General features: G+C 43.7%; 1 pseudogene; it reads left to right on the top strand.

Moving 5' to 3' along the window:
* The first annotated feature begins 711 nt into the window (after window positions 1-711).
* Window positions 712-3,045, top strand: LOC119324273 (annotated as a pseudogene).
* Window positions 3,046-8,221: the final 5,176 nt, after the last annotated feature.

Here is an 8,221-nt window from a genome sequence, read left to right as displayed (position 1 = left end):
TAGATGCGAGACTTAGACGCTCCCAACAAATTGACTTACTAGCACACATTTCAATCACTAACTCCCCAATGGATCAAGTTGGGGCAAGCTCAAGCTAGCTTTGCTGCTGGTGGTGCGTATCACTCACGTCGCGAGGAAGGTGAGGGTTTTGCTGTCGACCACTCTACCTCGACGTGGAGGTTTCCCCAGCCATTCCTTCCAACCCTTGGTCATCGTACCGCCCAACTGTCTCTTTCGGGTCGGGGCCTCCTCTCCTGGTTCGTCAGCTCCTCCGAGGTACGGATTTGGGTCTATTACCTTCCCTTCTCGGGCAACATTGGTTGACCCAGCCGATCAAGGCAATGTCGATTCTTCCACTTGAGCTTTGTCGATTCTTAAAACTTAAATTAAGGCAACAACGGATTCACTTAGGCACACATTCCGATCACACGTACTATGTGTGATGCTCTATTTTCCTGCTTCACTAGAGTCGGTTTATTTTTTTTAGAACAAAATTAGTACTTTTAGGGAAAATAGTTTGTCTTTTAAGAACACGAGATTCAGTTAGTGTGGGTCGAATATGGGCCGCATCATTAAGTCGTACCGAAGCCCAAGCCGACGCTCCTACTGCTAAAAAACAAAACAAAAAAAAAAACAAATCCAGCCGACGCTCTCTCCGCGAGGGTTTCGCCGTCGACCTCGCCGCCCAATCCGCCCCCCGTGGTCACCGCCGTTACCGCCCAGCTTCTCCCCTTCCGGCTGGCGCCGCCGTTCCTGGTTCGTCGGCTCCTCCGAGGTGCGGATTTGGGTCCGTTCCCTTCCCTTCTCGAGCAACATTGGTTGAGCCAGCCGCGGCGATGCCGATTCTTCCACCATGTACTTGGATCTGTTGATGCACTTGGCCCACCATGTATGAGCCTGGAACATCTTATATTTTAGAGGAAATGCCCTGGTTTAATTCTAGTAAAACATGTTCTTTAGTGCCTAGGATTTGTCCTTCCAGATACGAGTTCAGTTAAGCGGGTGGATGTTTAATTGGTATATTTGTACACTGTGATTAGGGCTTTTACATTAGGTGATTGTTCCAAGATAAGCATGTAATTAAGTGACTGTTCCCCAAAAAAATTGTAATTAAGTGACTGTTCCAAGATTAGCACATACATCTTTCAACAGATATAAAAAAGTTCAACGTTTCACTGATGTTTCCTTTTACATTAGTTCTTGAGGACAGCTATTATTTGGTTATCTTGTTATGTTCCATTCTGATAATAGAGTCTTTACTGCAGCGCCTGCCGTGTCTTGAGACTGCCCAAGTTGTGCAGCTGAGATACTCAATGGAGGATCTCCCAGAGCCACTGCTTGCAGAGATCGTCAAGAGGATTACCAAGACAAGTGATCTGAATTCTCTTTCCCTCGTGTCGAAGCAGCTCTGCACCGTCGAGGCGGAGCACAGGGATGCTATCCGCGTTGGCTGTGGACTCAACCCTTCTACAGAAGCCTTGTTATCGTTGTTCTCCCGGTTCCCAAATTTGGTGGAAGTAGAGATAACCTATTTCGGATGGCAGCCCAGTAACGGGAACCAGTTGAACAACCAAGGCCTCCGTGTTCTATCATCTCACTGCCCCTCGCTGTCCGATCTTTCTTTAAGCTTCTGCTCTTACATTGGTGACTCTGGTCTTGGTTATCTAGCTGATTGCAAAAAATTGAGATCGATCAGGCTGAACTGTGCACCAGCAGTAACTTCTACTGGGATTTTTCGTGTGGCATTTGGTTGCAGGCATCTTTCGGTTCTCCACCTTGTTGACTGTACGGCAGTAGACAACAGGGAGTGGCTGGAGTACCTTGGGAGATATGGATCATTGGGAGAACTTGTTGTAAAGGATTGCGATGGAATCAGCCAGTATGACCTCTTAAAGTTTGGCCCAGGATGGGCAAATCTCCAAAAGTTTGAGTTCGAGATTAATGGTGATTATTGGATGTCAGGAGCCCGTGATCTCTCCTACTTGTCTACGTACCCATATAGATACGATATCTGTTGTGATAATTTGAAGGATCTTAGGTTGGCTCATATTATAACTGATTGAGAAATTGGACTACGTTTTCTCCTGGGGAAATGCAAAGCATTGGAGACGCTTTACCTAGAGTATGTGATTGGTCTAAAAGAGAATGAGATGATTGCGCTATTCCAGAGGTGCAGCAACCTTAAAACTATCTCACTTCGGCTCATGCCTCTGCAGTGTGAAGATTACCAGTTCAGGACAGCATTGACGGATGTTAGTCTTAAGGCTCTAGCTCTCAGCTGCCCTATGCTTCAGGTTGTTGAGCTCACATTCACATTTTGCGACCCCGTTTGGCCTACTGAAATAGGTTTCACACAAGGGGGCATTGTGACGCTAATCCAGTCTTGTCCAATTCGCGCTCTTTTGCTAAATGGTGCCAACATTTTGTATGACGAGGGGTTGAAGTGCCTCTCATCCTCACAGTTCCTGGAGAAGCTTGAGCTCGTGGATTGCAGGTCTATAACCGATGTTGGTATGAATTTCATTATACTGGCTCCTTGCTTGAGCAATCTCACCCTCCGCAATTGCAACGAAGTGTCAGATAATGGAATGGCTGTGCTGGCGTGTTCACAGAAGTTGGAGTCACTGACCGTTATAGGCTGCTGTCAGATCTCTCAGGAAGGTGTGCAAGGGGCTGCCAAATCAGTTCGCTACTCTGCAGAGACTGAAAGCCACGGCAGTCTAAAAGGAATGAACATGGACAGGGACATGAACAGGAAAAGACGCCGGTCGCCCTGAATCCAATCTTTGGCTATTAATTTGTGTTTGCTATATATCAGCAGAAGCTTGAAACCGCAAAACTATGAAAGTAAATTCGGAGGACAGGTCCACCTGCCATTTCCTTGCAATGAGTTTTAATTGGCTTTGGATGTTCAAGACTTGTTTTGGTAATGCGAGCTCTGTTTTAGGAATTTGCCAGAATTCTTGCTCGTATGTTATGACAGACAGTAGCTTCGATTTGTAATCTCTTTGCATTGCTCATATATGTAAGGTCTACTTCCATTGATGGAGAGCTCCAAACATCACCCTATAATTCCATTACAATGTTATAAGTACAGTACAGTTACAATGTTAACCGTTGTGTACTTTAACAAGTATGCACAGCCAATGAAGGCCGGTGCCGCGGTGGTGCAACCCACATTTTTTTCTACTCATCGAAGCTACTTGAAACTGGTGTATTTTCAGACTTGTCTCAGGCGCCAATCATACACTATTAGTACAAAAGAAACGAAGGTGCCATCTACTATGAAAAAGTTTTGTACGTACTACTGTTTTTTGACTGAAATTTTCTGAATTGATTGAACATACAGAAAGGAACCAAGAAAGAAACAGTTACTCCAAACCTATATGTATGACGTAATTTGGATTCCATTGAGAATTAAAAGGTTACAGACCAAGCAAAGCATACATAGAAAAAAGAAATGGCGCCTGATCACGTCGACAACATACACATAGAAACCAATTATTGGCCTTAACTTGTCCCAGATAACGATCATCGTGAATAAAAAAGGGCCACATTTACATTTGTGATAATTTTACCGAGAGAGACAAACCTCATACATCTCCCCAACAGTGATGGTATTGCCTGTGTCAGTATGATAAATACATGATGAATCATGAAAAAAATATGAATTTACATAGTACTAGTTTACGAACGCTCTGTCTTGTACTAGATCCCTAATCCATTGGCATACTTTGTTGCATATCTTGATCCCAAAATCTTTGATTCATAAAGTTTCCAAATAAACTTCTGAAAATCCATTTTGGTTTCAAGATGATTCCAGACAAGTTTCATATATTTTTTCTCAGAATTTTACATACATTTTCTGAACAGTTCCAAATTATTTCAAAACGGTTTCTAATTTTCTCAAATTTTCACATAGAAACTTAAAAGGTTTCACCATTTTTTAGTAATTCCGTTGTAGTATCAGTATGTTCTCTGAAAAGTTTCAGAACTATTGCAGTTAGTTCATCCATGTTCACTTTTTCCCACATTATTTCAGAAGCATTCCAGAATTGTTCACACAATTTCACAATTTGAATCTTGTTTCACAATTTGTGTGTATGGAATATTGCGTCTATGGTTGAATCTACCAACCAGGAGGCCCCTACCCCACCTTATATAGGTAGATATATAAGGTTAGAGTTACATGATTCGAGATCCATTTACGGATAGAATCCTGATCGTTTACAACTAAGTCCGCATATATATAGATCTTTGTCTTGCACTCCAATCCGATGGAGCGTCCCCGTGTAGTAGTTGAACTCCGAATTGTCGGCCCGGCCCACCAGGTGCATAGTAGGCCGGCTTTTCCTCCTTGGCAGTACTTGAGTTCCCATTTGTCTAAAAAAGTACTCAAGTGCCATGTTCTTGTCAGGCGGCCTTGAGATCAAGCGACTCGCGCGTTCCTAGTTTTGAGATTGGCGCTGTCATGGTGGTGATGCTGCATGCCTGTATCTCCCTTGTTCAAAAAAGATTCCATTGAGATATATTAATCCATTGAGATATGCTGCATCGCCCTTGATTGGTGGCTCATAGAATTAGCATACAATGAAGGTCGGCAACAAGGCAGCTGGTGCGGTGGCCTTGATGGCTACAATGGCCGTTCTGCAGCTTCGGCCTTGGGGTAGCTTCAACGGCCATGGCTCGCTCGCCGCGGCCTTCAGTTGAGAGTCAGACCACCATCATGGCGAGACAGGCGAGAGTACAAATGGAGCTGTTTTGCAGCTGTGTTGCAAGGGGAGTGCAATCCATAAGTTCGTCTTGTATTTGAGACCAGGTAGAGGGAAAAAACAACTTCCCACGCGATTAATCAACAAGCATGTGTTGCACGAGAAAAATATATTTTATTAGCTTGAAAAACGATCTTATATTACAGGACAAGAGAAGTATCATAGGATAAGTTGCATCGAACGGTCAGGGATGGACAAAGCGCGAGATCGGACGTTCCACCGGAGTGGATACACCAGAGCTGAGATGCTTCCTGAAGTGCGTAGCTAGTGTCAATAAATATATCCCTCTCCCTTCGAACACCATTGTCCGACGTCTTGTTTGCATCTCATCAGTCTACCTATAGTACTGTTTACCCTTCTTCAACCTAGCTCCATCCATCCATGGCTTCTTCTGTGACGGCCTCATCCGTGCTTAAGCTAGGGGCCATTGTCCTCTGCGTCGTGCTCGCCGCATCGTCCGTGCGGCGAACGGCGCCGCGGGACTGTGACTCGCTTTGCGAGACCGCGTGCTCCTACCTCGAGTCAGCGGCGTGCAACGGCCTCTGCGGGGTCCCCGCCGCCGCCTCCTCCGAGAAGCCGACATGCCAGTCCTGCAAGGAGGCGACGAAGAAGTCGTGCAAGACCGAGTGCGTCAGCATGTGCAACACCACGCCAGATTCGCCGTCTAGCTGTAGTGGGAGCGAGTAGATCGGTGCAGCCAGACAAGGTCATCCGGCCCTATGGATGGATGATTTGCTAGCGAGCCGGGCAGGAAGCTAAGCTAGCTCAATGAGCTAGCTACCGCCTGCAGGATGCATCCGTGTTGTGTTGTACTCCTAATTTTGTTTGTTTCTCTAAATTTCCGTGTTGCTATGGATTCCGGCTCCATTCATATGTGTGTTCTTGCTAGATCGGGCCTACGCAATCTACTAACCGCACTGTTATTTCGGCTTGCCTGTAATAAGATGAACATCACTAGCCAGCCAAAATATTAAATTCATGCTTCACTCAGTTGCTTCAAAAGTTCGAACTGATGAAAAAAGGTGGGCAATATATTTCAACACAAACTACTGGTTGTCGCTTATTTGGCACCAGTCAGTGACTAATACTTGTTTAGCATTCGTCAGTACTAAGTTTACTCGTAAGCCATCTATACCCTCGAATGTAATTTGGATTTAGTTTACAGTTTAGAATTTCGGATTTATGTGTTTAGGCCTTGTTAACATGTTTTTAGGTTTATAGAGTTTTTCATTGTGTCACGTATGTGAACATAAGTAGTCTAACCAGGGTCCTCGCATATACACATGAATGTTTGAACTTTGAGTAGGTATTTTACTCATTCAAATAATATGATATAATTATGGTAGTTTTAATATTATTGGAATTCGTTAAAGGATTTCATGATATTCTAACACAATTTTGAATATCTCATATTAATAAAATGTAATTTATAGCTCATTTAAATACATTACTCCAACTATATGTTTTGTTCATCCAATAGTTCTAAGATGATTTTGATAACTTTAAAGTGTTATTCAAACAATAATTTTATTTCTTCATGAATTTTACACTATTATGTTACCACATCTAAATAGATGCTTCATTTAATTAGCTTTAAGCTTAAATAAATTTAATTTTCTATGTGTAAAAATCTTGAAAAGTCACAAGGAAATATCCATATATGCCATGTTAGTTTTTTTGTCCCTTTTAAGAACACGTGAAAAATAATCTATAAATTATAAGGATCAACTAGTAGTCCCACACAAGGTTCTGCCAGTAGTGACTTTATATCATCGGCAGGTTCAACTTTAGGACTGGTCTACTAATAGGCACGCCACTAATAAATTGGATCTACCATTGATATCAAGTAATTTGCAAAAATGAGATGTCTCAACAAAATGACCGTAACTTTTGCATATGAACTTGGATTGAGCTGAGATCTATATCGAAAAGTATCTACACAAAAAGTTACATTCAACGGCCTTTGGCAGTTTCCAAATTTTATGAATTGTCAAATTCGGCTAGGAATATAGAGTTCCAGGTGTTTTGAATTTGAGAGGAACGCCACTGGTAATCAAAATACTAGTGGTGTACCAATTTGAGGGCACACAACTAATATCTAAAATATTAGTGATGTGTTTGTTTAGGGTAACCTATTATCAGTGGCACCATACTAGTGGGCATGCCACGTGCCACTCGCGCTATTAATAGGTTTTTCTCTACTCGTGGGTCACACTGCTGACTGTGATGGTGTGTGATGAATCTTTTGTTGTAATATAGTAATTGTCTCTTGACATTACCCCAAATGAGCTGCTTAGGCCAAATTGTCTGACAGTGAAGTGAAGTGGAGTCAGTAGTTAATCTGTTAGTCTAGCTCATTTGGAGTAAGTGGAGTCAGTTTTTTACTAGTGCCCATTGAGATTCGTTAACTCTTAATTACCTAGTTTAGGCCACAAGATCCGCGTCTTGCGGCGCATCGTTGGTGGCGCTACCTCTCACAGGTCACAACGTGCTTGTAACCCTTGCCAACGATACCAAGAGGCAAGAGACAAAAGAAAATCACATGGCAATCACACCCATCATCCCATACTCCCATGTTTTGTATCCGTTGGTACTGCCATCAATCTCCGAGATGTATTTAAAACCGGTTCACATAATTTTAGTTTGAGAGCAGGCTCCGATCATATCTCGCCGCTGCTGCCTATAAAAGGGCCGAGAACGCGTACGCGCTGAGCAGATCAGACACGAATGTTGACGTATAATGTGCTGCCTAGCCTCTTCCATCAGATCGGTCTTTTGGTTGCATTGGCTAGAGTATGCACTTCTACATGGTATCGGAGCCAAGAGGTCTCGAGTTCAAGACTCGGCTGGCGCAATTAAATTGCAGCCCACTTTCGGTCCACGTTTAGGCCTGAGGGAGCCACACGTGAGGGGGAGTGTTGACGTATAATGTGCTGCCTAGCCTCTTTCATCAGATTGGTTTTTTGGTTGCATTGGCTAGAACATGCACTTCTACAACGAACAAACCTACCAAATCACAACTCCCTAGTCAAGCTCGCAGTATGAAGATTGGCAACAAGGCCGTCGGCGTGGTGGCCCTGGTGGCTGCAATGGTGCTTTTGCAGCTCGCGGTGGCTCCAACGGCCATGGCTCGCCTGCCACGGGTTTCAAACGAGACCATCGTCATGGTGACTGAGGAGGGTGTGCAACAGCAGCGGTACTACTGTGGATCATGCAGGTGGACTCCATGCACGAACCCTAACTGCAACTGCATTTCTTACTCGTGCTTTATGATTCGCTAAACTCAGTTCCCTGATGAAGTACGCATTCGAAAGTACTGTTAGTCATGATGTTGCGCATCGATCTTCTCATTGTGGTTCTTCTTTTTAAATTCAGTTGTGTACTGTTGTCGTTTGAGATCAGTGTCGTTCACGATCGTTTCCGTGGACGTGGGGTTGCTCTGTACTTAT

The sequence above is a fragment of the Triticum dicoccoides genome, chromosome 6B (assembly GCF_002162155.2).
Source record: "Triticum dicoccoides isolate Atlit2015 ecotype Zavitan chromosome 6B, WEW_v2.0, whole genome shotgun sequence".
Taxonomy (NCBI): Eukaryota; Viridiplantae; Streptophyta; class Magnoliopsida; order Poales; family Poaceae; genus Triticum; species Triticum dicoccoides.
The sequence above is the reverse complement of the archived record's forward strand: the minus strand, read 5'-3'. Positions and strand labels throughout refer to the sequence as shown.